The sequence below is a fragment of the Camelus dromedarius genome, chromosome 17, assembly GCF_036321535.1.
Source record: "Camelus dromedarius isolate mCamDro1 chromosome 17, mCamDro1.pat, whole genome shotgun sequence".
Classification (NCBI taxonomy): Eukaryota; Metazoa; Chordata; class Mammalia; order Artiodactyla; family Camelidae; genus Camelus; species Camelus dromedarius.
Genome location: NC_087452.1, coordinates 19,439,673 through 19,459,339, shown reverse-complemented (window position 1 = coordinate 19,459,339; position 19,667 = coordinate 19,439,673). Strand labels below are relative to the sequence as shown.

General features: G+C 37.9%; 1 protein-coding gene across 4 annotated transcripts in view; it reads left to right on the top strand.

Annotated features, from left to right (window-relative positions):
• TAFA1 (TAFA chemokine like family member 1) overlaps window positions 1–19,667 on the top strand; it is a 682,241-nt gene that overhangs the window by 66,158 nt on the left and 596,416 nt on the right. For 3 of the 4 annotated variants that reach the window (XM_064496327.1, XM_064496324.1, XM_031470705.2), the window contains exon 3: window positions 5,761–5,911. The exons of the other annotated variant lie outside the window; for it this stretch is intronic. The gene's annotated coding sequence lies outside the window, so the exon portion shown is untranslated. The remainder of the gene's footprint in view (window positions 1–5,760; window positions 5,912–19,667) is intronic. 4 annotated transcript variants of the gene reach the window in all.

The window sequence follows — 19,667 nt, the reverse complement described above, 5'->3', positions numbered from 1 at the left end:
GTTAGTGGACAGTTGGGTTGCTTCCATGTGTTGACTATTGTAAATAGTGCTGCTGTGAATATTGGGGTGCATGTATGTTTTTGAATTAGGGATTTTGTCTTTTCCAGCTATATGCCCATGAGTGAGATTATCCATGCCTTTGTTTTAACTCTAGTCCACAATTCCTTTTCCTTACAACTTCAGTTACTTCAGAAATCTCAGAATCATAGTCTCTCCATATACAAATAGGGGAACAAAGACCTGGAGAGATTAAAGTGGTTTTGTTAAAATACGTATATTGACAGTGGAAAGAGAGTTGAAGAACTCCAGTTCTCTAACCAAAGAAAATTCTTTGTTACATTTCTATAATTCCTTCTTTCTCTTTTTGTTACATTTATATAATCCCCTTGGAGGTGGAGAAGGAAGGAATAAAACATCACCAAGAATGGGTGATCAATGGTAGGAACAGACACAAATCAAGAAATATGAACAAAGTAGCCAGTGACCTCTAATTCAAATCCCCTCGGAAATCTCTGGAATCTAGCCCACTTGGTATCAGAATCTGGAGACAGGTTGTTTGGATCTTCCTTGGTATTCTCACAGAAGTAGTCTAAAACATACACTGTAAGTTGACATTTGTTGGAAAATAAATCAACTCTTTTGGTTGAAAGTGACAGAAAGCCAACTAAAAATTGCTGAAATATAAAGGAAAAATCAGAGGCACAGATGTTTAAAATTTGTAGTGAGGAATTTATCTTTCTACATTCTTGGCTCTACCTTCCTGTGTTGGTTTAATTTCCAAGTAGGCTCAACAGTTGTTTTGTTGTGTGTGTGTGTGTGTGTGTTTTTAATAAGTAGCAACAGGCTTGTAATTTACAAGCTTAGAAACTCTAGAGGAGTGAAGATCTTTTCCCCAAGAGTCCTGGTAAAAGTCACTGAACCTTGGTTCTGTTTGCAACTGCTCATCTCGACCAGTCAGTGGGTTGAAGGCCGAAATGCTCTGATTGGCCCACCCAGAGCTAAATTTCCGGCACACTTCTTAACCTCAGAGATGGAATCAGTTAACTTCATGAACTGAGAGTAGGGTAAGACTTTTTTTTTCCCCTGGAGGAATATTGATAAACTATAACCCCACGAATGGGGAAGGGAAGCCTACAAGATAGATCCACATATACCTGTTACCTGTGGAGGAGGTGGTAATGCAGTATAGAATGAGGTTGGGGCAAATTATTCCCATGAACACCCAGGCTCTCCTTGCTGCTATTGCTGGATTAATTCTCTCCTCTGAGTTGGGGATAGGATCCTACAGGTTCAGGTTTTTTACAGTATCTGTTTCAGAATCTTTCCAGAAGTCTTCCTCTGCCTCATCCTTTTTGTTTAAAACTGCCTTTTTCAAAACATGAGGCTTCACGACACATTTAAAAACAGAAACTTATTATTCAGTTTTATTTTTCTGTTTTATTTAACCATGAATACCAAGGCAGTATAAACCCGTTTGTGAATATACTTTATTCTAGCAAAATTACAGGCTAAATAAGTTTGGGGACTAGGCTGGAAACTTAACCTTCTTTTATAACTACATTTTTAATGGAAAAATGACTTTCATGTCCCAAATAACTGATTTACAAGTGGATCATTGAAATACAATCTATTTGCAACACATATCACCAAAAAATCCAGCAGATGCCTCAAAAAACTTTAGTTACAGGGAATCATTTTGATAAACTTAGTCTTCTTCCTCTACTTGATAACTCAGTGTCTTCCTGGAGCAGAGTCAGGGCAGATATGATCAGACATACCAGAGTTGGGTCAACCATATTTATTTGTATGGATGAATTAAAGAGGACCATGTCTTAAACAGAATTTAGTAACCTTGTGGAAGTATAGGGGGGATTAAAAAGGTATTTTCATATTCAATGAATTTATCAGGAAGTCTTATTTCCATAAAGATAAAAAGATCTTAATGACTCTTAAGATAGGCAAAATCTTTGATCTGATGGCTTTGGAGAAGCCCTTTAAAAGACCATAATTCTCAGAGAACTTCCCAGGGGTATGGACAAGCAGTGTTTGTACGTCATCCTTGTCTGCTACCTTTGGTTTCTTGACTTGGAAGACTAATGGCAGTGATGTTGAAACACAGTTCAGTCTTTTGAAGATTTCATCCATCCATCCATCCATCCATCCATTTATTCACTGGGTATATACAGGTCCAGGACTCTGCAAGGTGGGGCCAACCAGGCCTTTGGTCCCAAGGCCTCAAGCCTAAAGAAACCTTGAGTTTTGGCATCTGCTCAGCCACCAGTGTGCATGGAAGTAGCATGAGGCCTCATCAAAGATTCTGAGTTCACCTGAAATCTGAGGGGTCCAAGAATAGCTAAAGAAGAGGCTGAAAGAAGGTCCTCAACCTGAATCTAAAAGCTGCTTGATTCCAAGACAGTCTCTCAGAAAGTATTCTAGGTGCTGTGCTGAGGAAATAGAGAAACAAATAAGGAAAGATCTCAGGAATTTACATTCTAATGGAGGAGACTGATGTGTGAAAGTTCATGATAGTGCAAAGCAAAAACAGAGAAAGACAGCTGCTATGCTGGAAATACAAGCTTTGGACAAGGAAGGACTCAGGAGAGCTGCTGCCCCACTTCTTGACCTTGTCTGTAAGCTTTTGTTGGACAGCCTTTGGCTCCTACCACCTCTGCCTTCACCTCTGTGGTGAATGTCTTATTTTGTATCATTTCAAATAAGAAGAATCCCCTAGTCCAGAGATTCACAAACTTTTTTGGTTCATGGTACCTCTAGGGCAAAAGAAATGCCTAACGATTTTGTTTGTTAAGTAGCTAGTCCAAACAATTTAAAATGTATAGTGTATTTATGTCCTAATGACTTAGTAGCCATTTGAAAAAATACACATACATTGACTGAAAAATTGTTTCTTATATAATCAGTTACTTACTGATGTGTCTGTTGGGCACTGCACAACCTCCCAAATCTTGACATTTGACACCCTTGAAACTGACAGCCCTATTTCCTGTTCCACATCTATTTTTTTGCAGGGAACTAGCTTTTTATCACAGCAGCCTCTGAAAACCCAGCTCTGCAGAGGTGAGGTAGCATCAAAGGGAGCTGGAGCTAATGTTGAAGCTGTGAATTACTGTAAGCTAGTAACCCATACAGTGTGAACAGATATGGAGGATCACTGTGTTTCTCTTAACAATTTAAAATATCCTGTATCACTCTTAACATGTGTTGTAGTGCTCCATGCACAGTCTGGGAACTCAGACCTTAGCTGTCTTTCCTCTGTTCACTTTGGTACAAGAACCCTCCTCCCAGTGTTATTCATGGCCTCAGTCCCCAAATCCCGTTTTCAGGTTTGGAAAGGGAAGGGAGGAGTCAAAATGTGGACTCAGAGAGTTGCCAGTAAACTGAAACAACATCAGTTATGTCGAACTGAACTACACCCATGGAGATGAACTTTTAAATCTGGAGAGGATAACGGAATACACTTATTACAATAAGTCTAGAGTCAGCATAGCTTGGTGTGTTTTTATTTTTCATGATTCTGAAACACTTCTGAGTCTTAAGATCCTCACCACGATCATTTACTAACATGTTTTTAGGGAGTTCAGTGAGACCCAGTATAGACTTCTGTCATCAGAATGCCAGTTTTATATTCACTGTACTATACAGTATATTATTTCTCTGTGTCAAGTAATGTGAAATTGGTCTAGAGCTGCAGATGACTTTGGAATGCTTATGTTTTCTGGGAGCAATGAAGGAGAATGAGACATAGGTTTGTGAGAATAAGAAATCCTACTGAAAATGGGGACAATAGACTTGACAAAGTTTTCTTTCAGGACAAGATATGTATAAAGGGCTTAATGTTTCTGAAATATGAAATAAATCAATTTTTTAAGCGAGTTGTGTTGCCCTGTGATCCCCCAGGGATGAAATCCACAGCATTCGTTTGCTTAGGGGATGGACAGGTACCACCCAGGACAAAGAACTCATTGCTGGGCTCTGAGCCTTGGAGAGAATATTCTGGAATCCCTATAGCAGTGGTTCTCCAACTTTAGTGAGCATCAGAATCACCTGGAGGGCTTGCTAAGGGACATATTACTGGTCCTTATTACAGAAACCCACCCAGAGTTTCTGTTTCAGGAGATCTGGAGTGGAGCCCAAGGATCTGTATTTCTGATGAGTTCCCAGGTGGCCTTGTTGCTGCTGGATTTCATATCACACTTTGAGAACCACTGCCCTAGAGTGAGAATAGTCCCTGAAAAGTCAAGTGCACTGAGAGAGAAAGGGGATTTATAAATTTCAGAGTTTCCATCCCCATATCAGAAGCAAAGCCTAAAGTTCTAAAACTGGGACTTCACCATAAAGAGATGTTAGTAAGCATCACCAGATAAGATGAGAAGTCCCTTCTGCTGCTGGAGATACGTGACAGAGGGGTGGGGCTGGAGACAAAATGACAATAGAGATACAGAATGTTCTTACCTCCTCTCCCTAACACCACCTTAGAGTCTAATTTAAATGGCAAGAAGCAACAATCCTTCGTTAACATTGGGAAATCAAATATTATCCAAAGCCAGCTCCTAATTTACTTGCCTTGAAATGTGTCAGTCCTTTCCTGAAAACTTCTCTGTTAGGGTGTTTCTAATTGCTATTAGGTTTTTTTCCCTATGCTTAAAAAATGTTATTCTTACTTTAAAATCCAGAGTACAGCCTCATGAACATTTCGCATACATGAGCAATAAATTGACTGGTGATTTAAAAGAAGATATCACTCTACTGCCTGGTGAATCAGTGCTTTACAAAGCATCAAATATCTCCCTTTTTTGTGTGAACAGAAGTTTCATTCAGGACTTTTAATTGTTAAAAATCTTCCTTTTGTTTCCCACTGCGGACAAAAGCTGTATTCTTTTTGCAATGGGTACAACCCTGTAATGGTGTTCTTCTTCTGTTTGGGTATGACAGATACCCTCTCAGGAACTAAACTCATTCTGCACGATGTACTTGAGACTTGGAGAAGTAAACCACAATTTATCTCCTCCAAATAGCACTCCCCAGTTCAGAGCGTGAGGCAGATAACCTCAATGTGAACTTTGCCTATGGATGTTTATCTACAGCCTCCAAGTAATATGGATTTATTCTGGTAATATACAGACCATTTTGCAGATAATGTCGAGAGCAAACATTTTATTACTGATTTCTTGCAAATTACACATGGCTGTGTTTTAATGGATTTTCCTTCCAAGCCTCAGTCTCACAACATGAGTAGTTCTACAGATTTTTATTATGATCTTGAATATTGACTTTTAATTATGCACTGGTTAACAAAACAAATAAGGATGTCATTTCCATCAAGGGAGCGTTAAGGATGGAGGGTATCTTTTGACATCCCTTCCACCTTCCCATCCCATTACTACTTGTTTAACATCACCCACGCCAGATATAAAAATGTAAAAATCTCACATTACTTTAAGGAGACCCTGGGGCAGTTTTTAATTATGCTTATCACAAAATATACATGGCTTACAGTAATGATAGTTGAAGGGCACCTCAACAACCATATTCAAGAGTAAGAAGGGCTGTTCAGAGGGGCATGGGAGGCATTATTTCCATTTCAGTAGAAGACAGACTAGAAAGCATACATTTAAATTGAATCAAAAAAAAAAAAAAAAAAAGGCAGTCAATCCAGTGAACTTCCTGACCACAAGGATATCAGGGGAAACAAGTCATTAAAAAATCCAAGGACTAAACTCCACTCTTTTTGGCACATTTCAGTTCTTAAGATGGCCTTATAGAAACTCAGCATCTGACAGCAATGGCCCAAGAGTTCTGAAAATCTGAAGGCAGTATCCAGAAATGGTGACCCTTCTAACACCACTCTCATTCTGAGACTCAGTGATCTCATCCCTGAAGATAAGAAGAGGTGGTAAGCAACTTCTATCCGGCGTGTATATTTTTAGATTCTGTTTCGAAGTTTGAGTAGGGTTAAAGGCTTTTGAAATTTCTTCCTGGCTATTCAGGCAAGAAAATAGGTCAAGAGCTCAGTAAGACCAAGGAGATCGTGGTTTATTTCTGTAGGGCAGTTAGCATTCTCCTTAACTCTTTGTCCCCAAAATATCCTAAAGTATATCCTGTTCAGAAGTGTTAACAGTGAAGACAAATTTGGGATATATGAGGTCTTAATGAATGTTGGTTGTTTAGTAAATCTTGGTAGGAGATACGAATGAGTGAATGAACAGATGAAATTTTGACCATGATACGGGTGGGATCAAATACCTATAATGTGTTTTATTTAGAACTACAGAAAACTGGAATAGGAAAGGACCTCAGAAACGAATCTAATCCATTTTTTTTAAATCAGTTTTTAACTTACGGGGCAACCAAATAATTTGCTTTCTTTCTCCTCTCAATAATAGTGTCAGAACTGGGAATTGAAGCCAGTTAGATGGTGTTTTCTTACATTATACTATTCTGGGATGCCAGTTCTCTCTGCAGTTTGTCTCATGGGAAAACCTAGAATTTTTTTGTTTGTTTGCTTTTTATTCCTCCACACAACAACCACCACCAAAAAAATCCCAAAACCAGTTACTTAGCTCAATCAGGGAACAATAGAAACTACTCTAATATCCTGCACTGTATTAAATTCTTTATTCATTTCTTGGACCACCATGCCAGCTTTGCAAACGAAAGAACAAAAATAAGATGACATTAATTACTTCAAAAAAAAAAAATCATCCCTACACAAAACAATAGTTTTTGTCACTATCATAAAATTTTATAGACCCTAGTCAAACAGTAAGAAAAGTTGTTGCTGGAAAATATCAACTACTTTAGGAGTCAGTGGGCTCCTTCACAGATTTTCAATTGACTGACCTCTGACTTATTGCTTGAAGTGGAATGTAATCCTCACCATATTGAGGAAAACTGGGGCATCCATGGAAAATAGTCACTTTGAATGGAGCATGCCTGCATTTTGGGAGCAAAAATAAAAATGGGGCATTTTTCTACCACAGAGGAGCTTTAAGCTTGTCTTAACAGTTTTCAAAAAAAGAAGCACCTGTCTGATAGAATTGCAGCCACTCTGGCCAATTATCAGGAATTCTTTCTCTCTTGATGATGGAATCCACTCTCAATAAGAAATGAAAGACCACAAGCCAACTGCGACTTGTGGAGGCTATGTTTATTTCAGAGTCTCAAGGAGCCCTGTGTTGTTAACCAAAATATAAAATGTGCAATAAACTTTAGGTATAAAGGACTTTGTTGGCTGTAAAATTTTATTTTACTGCTGTCCTCCTATGGCTAAACACGCTCGAGATCAGCAAAGTATTAAAATATTCAAGATGACAGAACATGAATCCTAATTCCAGAAATACAGCAGTGAGAATGAATGACAGGGGGCAGACACAGAATGCCTATACTGTCATCTATATAAAGTCCATCATTTCTTTATGTACTTAATTTAAAAGGATACAGAGGATAGAGTGAGCATCCTTAATTGATCATTTCCATTACTCTTCACACAGACACCAGTTGAAACTGAGAGTGACAACTTTGAGCCAGAACCTTCTTGTTACAGTGAGTCACATGCAGGCACTTCCATCTTACTTACACACACAGTTAGGATGTTGGAGAATTTTCCTGAGGCCCAAATTGTTTCTACAAGTTTGTGGGAGCTCAGAAAAATACATACTGTTCAAAATTTCCCTGAATGTGCAAGGAGGCCAGGATTTGTACTTTGAAATATAAAACCCCTTATATATGCTGTCTAAAGAAAGCCTTTGTTACAGAAATAAGTCTCCCTGTGGAAGATTGTAGTTTCCAGGGGAGCTAGCCCTACTAATTAGTCTCAAGGTTGATTTGGACATTGCAAAATAGTATTATATTCCCTCAGGATACGAATTATAAACAAGGGGAAGCAAAACCTTAAAAAGGGAAGAACAGTGGGCTTTCCCACTGAACCCTTGCAAAGCAGGAAGAATAGAAAATTCTTTTGGTTCTTCTGTCAGACTTAAAAACGTAATTAGGATGGCGTCACCAAAGCCCACCATTTTTGTTTCTTCTGGGATATAATAGTTACATTTGAACTTGATTTTTCGAGTTACACCTTTCTCGTGTGCGCACATGGTTTAAGGATTTTTTTTTTTTTTTTTTGCTTTCGTTGTTCCCTTGTGTACATATGTGCGTGTGGTGTGGTTGGGGGAGGGGTTCTCACTATTGTATCCTTAGCTTCTAGACAATGCCTGACACAGAATTTCAATCTATGTATCTTAAAGGAAGATATTTTAGAACATTTAGCTTTGTCTCCTATTTATAAAAGTAATACTTACTCGTTAAAGAAAAAATATAAAGGCTAATAGGAAAATAGAGATAAAAATTGAATACATAATCTTACATCCAGTAATAACTAGTATGAACATTTTAGTGTGATTCCAGTGATCTGATTTGTATATGTGTATGTGTGCATGCACAAGTATACCTAGAAACCCAGAGATACACACATATGTACATACTGTATATACCAGACACTCACAATTAATATAAACCAAATATTCAGTTATATATTCTTTTTTTTTTCAACTTAACTTTGATGAGTTGGGAGAGATATTTCATTGAGTGGAAAATTGTTTATAGAGTTCACAGTATGCACTCGCTAAAAAACTCTCAAACCACAAACTCTACAACCTGGGGTTGAAGAAGCTTCTTTGTGTTCCCCATACTGGCTAGTAGTACAATTTATTGAGCACATACTACATGCCAGAAACTCTGCTAAGCACTTGACTCATGGTATTCTGTTTCAGTCTTCACAACAACTTTTGGAGGTAAGCGCTATTAGGATCTTCTTTTTAAGACCTGGGAAGTGTAAGTAATTATCCCCAGTGTTAAATGGCAGGGCTGAGTTTGAACTCAGGTCTGCCAAATCCAGACCCTGAGCTGAACCCCTGCGTCTATTACTGTCTTGACTATTACCAGGACTGTATTACACATTTGGACATGTCTTTGAGCTGTCTATCTTTTTGATCACTTGGTCCTGTTGATCCTACTTCTGCAGTATCTCCTGTTTTCCAATCCCCCATCAATGCCTTAACTCACTGGTTCTCAACCAGGGACAGTCTGCCCTCAAGGGAGACATTTTTCTTTGTCACACTTTGACGAAGGATACTACAGAGCATCTGTTGGGTAGAGGCCAGGAATGCTGCTACATATTCTACAGTACTGAGGACAGGCTCCTACAGCAAAGAATTATCCAACCTAAAATGTTAATAGTGCCAAAGCTGAGAATCCCTGCCTTAGCTCATTTCCCAATCTCTTTTGTCTAAACATGAACAGCCTCCTAATTAGTTTCTCTGTCTTAAGTTTTATCCTCATCTACACTGCTGCTGTAGTTCTCTCTTTAAGCACAGATAAAAATCATGCCACTCTCTTTCTCTTTTTAGCTCTGTAGCTCTGGAGGGCTCCCAGGGACCAAATACAGATACAAATAGTTCTAGACTATATGCCTTTAGGCAAGTGATTTAACCTCTCTGAACCTCAACTTCACTACTTGTGAAATAAAGGAATAATAACTAGCACCTACCTTGATACAGTTCTTGTGGGGATTTTGACACTTCATGGCTGGCCCAGGTTAAGTCCTCAATAAATGTTATCTATCATTAAAAAAAAAATCTTTGAAGGTTTTCTACTCCCTGCAGAAGGAAACTCAAACTTCTCAACATGACATTTCAGAGTGTTTTACCATGTAGTTCCACTCAGCATCCTCTTCTCTGGGCTGCTAATGTGGATGACCTGTGCTCTAGTTATGCAGGACTACCTATCATCCTCTAGATTCACGGAGACTTGGATGTCTGTGTCTTTGCTCATGCTCCCCTGCCAGCCCGGTAAGTCCGTCTCCCTCTCTTCCACCTGGAAACATCTGTCTTCTTCAAGACTCAGGTCAAACATTACCTCTTCTGTTTAGCTTTCTCTACTAGCTTGTCAGATGAACTTACTCCTTCCCCTACATGATCCACAGTATTTTTGTTATTCCATCTGTCAGTCTGTCCATCCATCCATCCATCCATCCATCCATCCATCTATCCATTTGTCCTTCTATCCATCCTTTTACCCATCTATCCATCCATTCATTGGCTGTAATACATAATAGTTAAGATCACAGGCTCTGGAACCAGATTTCGTTAGTTTAAATTCAGGTTCCAGAATCAAATTGATGTGACTTTGAACAAGTTACGTGGCTTTATGAAGCCCTATTTTCTTTGCCTTTCAAATAAGTGTAATAATGTAATATGATTGATAAAGTTATTGTGAGGATTGAATATGTGTAACCCATGTACCATATTCCTTGCTATGCGTCAGCCCTAAATAACTGTTAGCTCCCTCCCACCTTCTGCTTGCTGAGCACCTACTCTGGCAGGCCCTCTTCACATGGTGTCTTGAATTATAATGCATGGTGCAGGTGCCCAAATCTCTCATTAGATAAAGCACTTGTTGAGGAAAGGTACTTTAAAAAAATTTCCTATTCACGTGAACACTTGAAATATAGGTGACAAAGATACCATTTGTGCCAATATCTGGCCTGTGTTTCGTAAGGTTGTGCTGACCAGTATTTCTCTCTTAAGATGCTATGTATGCATCTGCTGTTGTGAGAAGTATGGCTGATCAAAAGGAGTCTGCTGTTCTCCTGCAGTGGTGGACCCCCCTCCATTTCCAGCCCGCCTTTTAAGCTGTCTCTCTAGGTGTAATACAATCAAAAGAAATCTCTTCGTGATTATAACAATGGCCTTCAGCCATCTCCATTACTCTGTGTAGGAGATATGATATCAGAGACATATTCTTGCAGAAGGAGCTCAGTGACTGCTCAATTTTACATGTGGATTTTGAATGCTCTGCATTTTGTTAAAATCCAGATCACATTCTTCTCACTACGCAAGTGGTCCAATCTGATAAATATTATACATTCTCCTCTGTTGCCCAACGTCGCTATGGCAAGTTATTACTCAGGGGCATGCCCCCCTCCCCAACATACACACACACAAATGCAAAATAAATAGATCTGTACAATCATTATTGAGCTAAAATAGCACTTAGAAATGTATTTTTATTGTGAAAAATGGCCAAATAAGAGTTTCTGACTGTTTGTAGCCCTGTAATGTAAGTCAGATAAATTGGTGCCCAGAAGTCTGACATTTCAAAAGCCCAAGAATATGTTGCTTTTTTTCTGATATGCCACTTTGGTAATTCTCCCAGCTATTTTCCTTTTGCAAAAAGCAATTCTGTGTGAGGGCGGTTCAATTAGAGCATTGTAAAGGCTGTCAGAATGACTTCAGTGTCAGTGCCCCTGAGCAATAGGAGTAATTTGGAGAGGAACAAGTTCTGTTCTTACCACCCTGGTGTGGGCAATGGTGTTAACTAACTTGGAAAAAGAACGCACCGTCTTCACCTTGTCAACTCAGTTAACCTGCCAAGGGAATTTGAAATAGACCTTCTCAGCTCAGAGCGGGTTCCTGTTTGGATCAGCTCAGCAACTCTGAGCCCTTCTTTAGCCAACAGCACCCTCATTTGTCCTCTTAGCACACGTCAACAAATTCTCCCCTTGAGCATGGGCTGGATTTCAAGGCTTACTTGTAGCGAATAGAATGCAGCAGAAATGACACTGCATGATATTTGAGACTAGGTCAGAGGTCAGCAAACTTTTCTGTAAACGGCAAGATAGTAAATATTTTTGGTTTTTCAGGCCATACCCACCTGGCGTCTGCCACAACTAAGCACCTCTGCCACTATAACATGTAGCACAAACAGGCTTGGCTGTGTTCTGATGAAACTTTGTAAGATGAAGTGGAGGGTCAGATTTGATCCACAGGCCATTGTTGGCCAAACCATGTATTAGGTCATAAAAGATGATGCGGCTTATGCTGTTTCTTTCTCTCTCCCTCTAAATATGCTTTGTTTTTCTAGAGCAGTTTTAGGTTCACAGCAAAATCGAGCAGAAATACAGATATTTCCCATTTACTCCCTGCCCCCACACATGCATAGCCTCCTCCATGATCAGCATCCCTCACCAAAGTGGTACATTTGTTACATGACAATGATAAAACTGCCTTAACACATCATTCTCTCTCAAAGTTCATAGTTCACTTGAGGGTTCACTCTTGGTGTTGTACATCCAGTGGGTTTGGACAAATGGATAATAATATGTATCTCTCGTGGTATCATACAGAGTAGTTTCACTGCCCTAAAATCCTGTGTGCTCCACCTATTCATTGCCCTCTCCCCCAAACCCTGGTTCCCACTGATCTTTTTACTGTCTCTTCAATTTGTCTTTTCCAGAATGCCACATAGTTGGAATCATACAGTATGTAGTCTTTTCAGATTGACTGCTTTCACTTAGTCATAAGTATTTAACATTCCTTCATATCTTTTCATATGGCTTGACAGCTCATTTCTTTTTAGCACTGGAAAATAGTCCGTCGTCTGAATGTATCACAGTTTATTTATCCATTCACCTACCGAAGGGCAAGTTTTGGCAATTATGAGTATAGCTGCTATAAACATTTGTGTACAACTTCTTATGTGGACGTAAGTTTTCAGACTTCAGGTAAATGCCAAGGAGTATGGTTGTTGGATCATATGTTATGAGTATGTTTAATTTTGTAAGAAACTGCTAAACTGTTTTCCAAAGTGGTTGTATTATTTTGCATTCCCACTAGCAATAAATAAGAGTTCTTGTTGCTCCACATTCTCGTTAGTGTTTGGTGGATTTTGGCCATTCTAATAGTGTGTAGTGTATCTTTTTGTTGTTTTAATTTGCATTTGTCTGATGATTTATGATGTGGAGTACCTTTCCATATATCTATACACTATCTCTATGCCTTTTTTGGCATCTCAGTCTCTATTCAAGCCATCATGTCTAGCTGCCCTGGAGCCACCATGCTGGAGAGGCCATGAGGAAAGCCTACTTAGAGATAGAGAGAGATGCCCCTTAGCCTCAGCTGTCCAAGTCTTTTCTCACAGATCTGTGAGGAGGAAGTCTTAAAAGATGAGTCCAGAGCAGCCAAAATCTATCTGACTGCAATCATATTGTGAGACCCCAGCAAGAACAACTAGCTGAGTGCAGTTAACCTCCAGAAATGGGAGATGACGAGATGAGCATATGACATAGTTCTTGTCTTTCACTGTGTCCCACTACCCTGCCCCTCCTGCTTCACATGGGGTGGACATGCATCTCAGTTTGATCCAGTGTGACTCAGCTCCCTGATCTTCATCGTAAGAAAGAGTGGAGGAGCTCTCTATTTCTGTGTATTTTTAACTGGATAGCATGTAAGCTTGGGGCTGCTAGTGGACATTTTGACATCATACAGGGAAACCCTTTCCAAGGCAATAACCAATGAAGAAAGAGAGAGAGAGAGAGAGTGAGAGCGTGATATCACTGATGGCATCTGTGGAGCTATTCCTGAGGATAAATATTGGGTATTTCAGTTAAAAAAGCCAATTGTTGTATTTTATATTTTATCATAAATCATAAATAGAAGTTGATGGATTTTAAAAAACTAGTCATAAGTATGTGCCAGCACCCAGGTCAAGAAATCAAAGTTTACAGCTTTCCCAAATCCCTGCCTCTTGCCTCCTTTCAACTCCCCAAAGATAAATATTATCTTGAATTTTAACAACTTATATTAGTCCCTCATCTTTTAGTGCTTAGAAATGTAATCAAATGCTGTGTACCCTTTTTCATCTGACTTCTTTCATCCAACTTTCTGCTTATTTGATTTTTCCATGCTGCTGTGTGTAGATTTAGATGATTCATTTGCACATCTGTGTAATTTTCAGTTGCATAATTATTAACAGAATTTATTTAGTCTATGGTTGATGACATTTCTTGTTTTTGTCTGTCATGAATAGTGATGCTATGAACGTTCTTGAATCTGTCTTTTGGTGAATGTATACCCATATTACTGCTGGGTTTGAACCTCACAGTGGAACTCCTGGGCCATAGGGAATGCATATATTAGGCTTTCTTAGGTAGTCCCAAATCATTTTCCTAAGTGGATCTTCCTCCAGCAAGGTAGAAGAGTTCTAGTCTCTCCACTTTCCCATCAGCACTGAGTAATTTCCATATTACTCATTTTAATTATTCTGCTAGGGGTGGTGCAATGTTGCATTGGGATTTTAATTTACATTTCTCAGACAACTCATGCAGTAAAGCACCTCTTATTGATATATAATGACTATTTTTATATCCTTTCTGATGAAGTGTCTAAGTCTTTTGCCCATTTTTCTGTTGAGGTATCTCTCTTTTTCTCATTGATTTTTAGGAGTTCTTTATATATTCCTGTGTGTATTTGTTTTGAGAAAATGTAGGTATGTCAATACATTTTTAATTGTGTGTTTGAATTGGGACTTTGTCAGCTGAAAACTTTAGTTTACTAAAGAGCATGGCTTGGCTGAGACACTCAGTTTGGACACCATTGCCATGAAGGAAGAGGCTTACACGTTATGGCTTCATTGAACAGTGAAGAATTCCTCTGACTCTCCTGCGTAGGCCATTGTTATGAACTTCAAGGTCATCAGGCAAGGGCATGGAGTGACAGGTCATGTCCCCTTCTCCACTAAAATAGGCGAATTGGAGAGGAAGGGATATTTAAAATGGGCTTCATGGATGAATTCCTTGCATTTTTCTATATTCTCAATTTGACTTTCTCTATTTGCCTTTGAAAGTAGATTGCCCTAGAATGCAATGCGTTGTCACATGTTGCTTCCAAGTCCACCAGAATCTCTGATGATCCTCTGTTTGGTTCTTAATGATCTTTTAGAAGCCCAGACAAAGAAACCAATGCATTGTTGATTCCAACTGTGAAAAAGTAGACAGTGGGATTTCTAGTCTTTCAGATTCTTCAGGGAATTGCCTAACTTCTGAAACTCTCAAACTCCTTCTTTCTTCCATGCTATTAGCAGCAAGATATAAATCAAACACAACACTTACAATAAATGGGGGGAAATGTCTTTTCCACTCTCCTCTGAAACCTACCTTCACTTCCAGGTAAAACATGTAATGTGGATTTTTGAGCCTTTTCTCTCAGTCTGTCCTTGGCATTAATTAACCCTTGAAGTTCATGCTATTAAGGGAGTTAAAAAAAAAAAAAAGAGAGCTAGGAGAGTAGGTAAAAAGAGAAATTGACAAATCAGTTAAAATGGCAAATCTAAAATAAACATGCATCTGTAAATAAGACCACATCTACCTCAGGGTTTTTTTTTTTTTAATATATTTGACTCGTCAGAAATCAGATATACTAAAGGACTAAGAGATCAGATAATGTACAGGAAAAATTTTATTAACCACTTCCTGACTTGCAAATAGATTTTAAATAAATAATAAAAACAGTGATCACTGCCTACAAATAGTTAAAATAGAATTTGCTGTTTATGGAAGTGAATTAGTGAAGGAATAGTGACTTTTAACACATCAAGCACGGGAAAGTAGTTCATTTCTCCTTCTCAGCATGTTTCCATTCGATCTTAAGATCGTTTAGAGTGTTTTCACATGGGATATGACTGCTATCCTGAGGGAAGTGAGGCTCAAAGGATTGAGAAATAAATATTCGTTCTACTTTATCCATACTTCCCAACAAACAGACCACGGGTAAATAATTGTATCAATCTCTTACACCTCAGGAGATGCACATCAATCTTGTGGTCATACGGACACTGCCTGTAGTTTATCAGATGTGGTGAAGTGCCTTGCCTTTACCTTGGTAAAAGGAGAACAAGACGATCAGATTGCAAAACCCGTCAACTCTGATATCTGATCACGTCTAGACAGTTGATGGCCCTGCAGCTTAGGACGGTAGTCGACTGCTTTGCATCAGTGATTTGATATGAGGGCCTTTTCAAGATGCTATACTTCCCTGTCATCCCTTGCAGTGTCAAATATCTATCTTTCCACATTCATTATGGCCTGGTTACTTAGTGGACATAGTTACATTTGATTTAATTAAAGTTTCTCAAGGAAGAACCAATAGGGCTCATTACCTTAAAGTACTATCTGTGGACAAATTAGAAAAATGTTAACTAAATGTTAAGTGTCTAATATAGTTGCCTGATGTGTATTTGTTGTAATAGAATTTGAAAGCAATTGTCACATCTAAATTTGGACACCAGTTTTTAAAAACCTAGTATCACTCAAATTTATAATTAAAGGAAACATTTGAGATAGTATGGTAAATAGTTTTGGGGGGAAATGAGAAAAAAGTGAAGCATCAAATGAACCAGAGTTCTTTTAATGATACTGACAAAAATCATGGTAATACTGCCTCCTATATCTTTGTATAAACATTGATTTGTGTCAGCTTTACCTGCAGATCAACCCTGTGGCACAATATTGAGTAAATACTATTTATGCCCATTATAGAAAAGGAGACATTGATTTGACTAAATTCTTTTTAACATCAGAGATAGGCCTAGAATTAGAGTCTCTAACTTCTTGTCTGTTTAAATAGGCAATAAGAACATCTCAAAACAAAAACAAAATCTCTAGAGAATGAAAATTGGCTTTGGAAACAAAGTTATTATTTACTTCATTTCTAGTAAATTGACATTATCACTTACAGCTACTGTTTGTTTTGCTTTTACTCTAGACACTATGCTGGTTACTTCATTTAAAATACACAACAACACTATGAAGCAGGAATTATTATACCCATTTTGCAGGTAATTGCAAATAATTGTAATTTGCAAAAGTTACACATGGTGACCACCAGAGAAAACATTACCAATTCCCTATGAACAAACACATAAGCTAACAATAACAACAACAACAAACCCCTATAGAATCTAGTGCCTAGATCTTGGTTTCTAATGCCATTATCCAAAAGAAAAAAAAAAAGGAACAAGAGTTTCTTGAAAAAATGGCTGATTCTAGCATTGGGATAGGAAATAAACAAGATGAGCCTGGAGCATCTTGTAAAGTCGGGAAGTAAAGAAGTGCTTTGGAGAAAAACAAAAAAAACTAAAAGCTTTCACAGTGTTTTGTGTCACAGGGACACAAAAGTGAAATGAAAGAGCCCCCAATGGCCAAAACTGGAACAATTTGAGCAATAAAATAAAGTAATACTGAATTGTAATCCAAAGCACAAAATAAATATCCATGAGTCCATACTGATGTAAATAAACAACCAAATAAACAAATAAATTGGAGAATAGACACTTATCTGTGCAGAAAATTACAAATATTTTATGTAGACACTGCTACAGGGAGGTAGAACATAACTCCCCACTCCTTAAGTGTGGGCTGTGCACAGTGACTTCCAAAGAGGACAGTATAAAGGAGGAGAATAATTACAGTGGAGAAAGCTGACAACACTACCTCAGCCAGGTCACCAGGGTCAACATCATCAGTAATAACTCATGCTGATGGCATGCACCCTTGATGTGATGTGATGCAAATGGCTTGCTGTCTCTGTGATCTTCCAAAAACCTGTAACTCCAGTCTAATCATGAGAAATATACCAGAAAAAGCCCAATAGAGGGACATTCTACAAAATACTTGAATAGTACTCAAAACACCCAAGGTCATTATAAACTTGGCTGAGAAATTGTCCAAGCTAAGAGGTGCCTAACTCTTTAGAATCTTTAGATATGACAATTGCATGTAATATGGTATCTGAGATAGGATCCTAGAACAGAAAAAGAGTATTAGGTGAAAACTAAGGAAATATGAATAAAGTATGGGATTTAGTTAATAATGACACATCAATATTGGTTCTTTAATTGTGACAAATATACCATATTGATGTAAGATGTTAACAATAGCAGAAGGATATGCAATATGTGGGAACTTTGTACTATCTTAGTAACATTTCCATAAATCTAAATCTATTCTATAATGAAAAGTTCATTAAAAAAAAAAAACCCTATAGCCTTGAAATAAAAAGTGGGGAAAGAAAACCAGTCAGAAGAAAATGTATCTATTTACTAATTAATCAGTTCATCTACTAATTTGTTTGCTTATTCATTGATATCTTTAATTGTTCAACAAATATTCTTTCATGTCTATCTTGTGGTAGCATAGTCCTAGATTGTAATGAGTCCTCTGCTCTACAATGAGCATTTTCTCCATTCAGTGACTGGCACACCCCTGAAAGGAACTTGTATACCATTTTGGTTAGTCCAAAATTCTAGGCAGTGCAATACACTGTCATTTGGTAGTATCTATAAAAGAAAGAAGGGAAGTATTGGAGTGGGAGGTAGTTACTTGAAGATTACTGTAGGTGGAGAATTTCCCATAATTAGATTCTGATTATAGAGTATATTGCATACGCTTATCCATTGAAACTTAACTTTGCTTTTTCTTGGCTACATCATCCTCCAATGCATCGTAGTGTTACTCAGAACTTACAATGACTAACCTTTACTGGTTGATTATGGCACCATCATCTTCTGAGAGTGGTAAATGATTAAGCCACTTTATGAAACTCAGTACTTTTGGCCTGCAACAAAATTCAGCAGAAGTTGATTTCATTTCTCAAGTCCCATTCTTTAAATAAATGATTGACTTATTCTTAGGGTCGTTATGTCTTTCACCAGGGGTACACTCTGATTGTCAAACTCATTTTCCCATTGAAAAATAGATTGAACACAAAAAGTGAAGTTCTTGAAGCATTTAGACACCCATTTGTTTTGCAGTGACCACTGCAATATTGAAGAAGTCTAACTAGAAATACATCCTCAACTTGATGATCTGATGGCTATCCTCCAAGCCTCCAGACGTAATACATAGCATAAACATGTGTTTTCTGAAAATAGCACATTGTGTTCCTGAGGATTTCAGCATGGAAAGGATCTCCAGTGTAAAATCTATATGAGATGTATGGAACTCTCCACAAGGAATATTAGATTATTGCACTCTGTAGCTTTGAAAACCATCTTTCTTGGATGGCAGCAGAAAGCTTCAATATACTCACTTGAATTATGGATGCATACTCTTGTTAAAGTAGCTACAGGATGCTTTTCTAAGACCCTTCAGCCTATGGACGTTATTATACATCTGTCACACTGAAGATTTGCCTTTGGAAATACTTCAGTATTCTAGACATTTTTCCATAAATTGAACATAGTACTCAAAGACTGATTTTTTTTTCTTTCTCCTTTTTTTTTTTAGATTTTAATTCTGTATTTAATTATGTATTTAACCTAGAAATGATGTCATGGCTTTTAAACAATTAGCCCCAAAGCAAACTGATTTCAAAAAAGGCTGTCTATAAAGGGGTGGGAGACAAAACCAACATTGGTTCTAGAGAACAGCTTCTTAAGAGTTCAGACTTTTAGGTGCCTAAAAATGAACATCTTATTTTCAGTAGAAAAATGGGGTAGCACACAGATCAGAGGCCCCAAATCAAGTCTCCTTTCAAAGACATACTGCTGGCTTAACTCACATTCTTTTCCATACATTTTTGATGTTCTCTTTAAACACTGCACATATTACCAACATGAATGCTTATCATTTCAGCAAATTTCCTTAGTAACAGACTAAATAAATAAATAGTCACTTGGGTTTTAGGAAGTACCTATCATTTAAAAGCCAATGGAATGAAATCAGACTCCTGAATATTTAAAGTGGGGATATATTCAATTGAAAAAAATGAAATTTTATATTGTAATTCATTCTACTTTTTACTCTAGAAAAAAGTAATTTT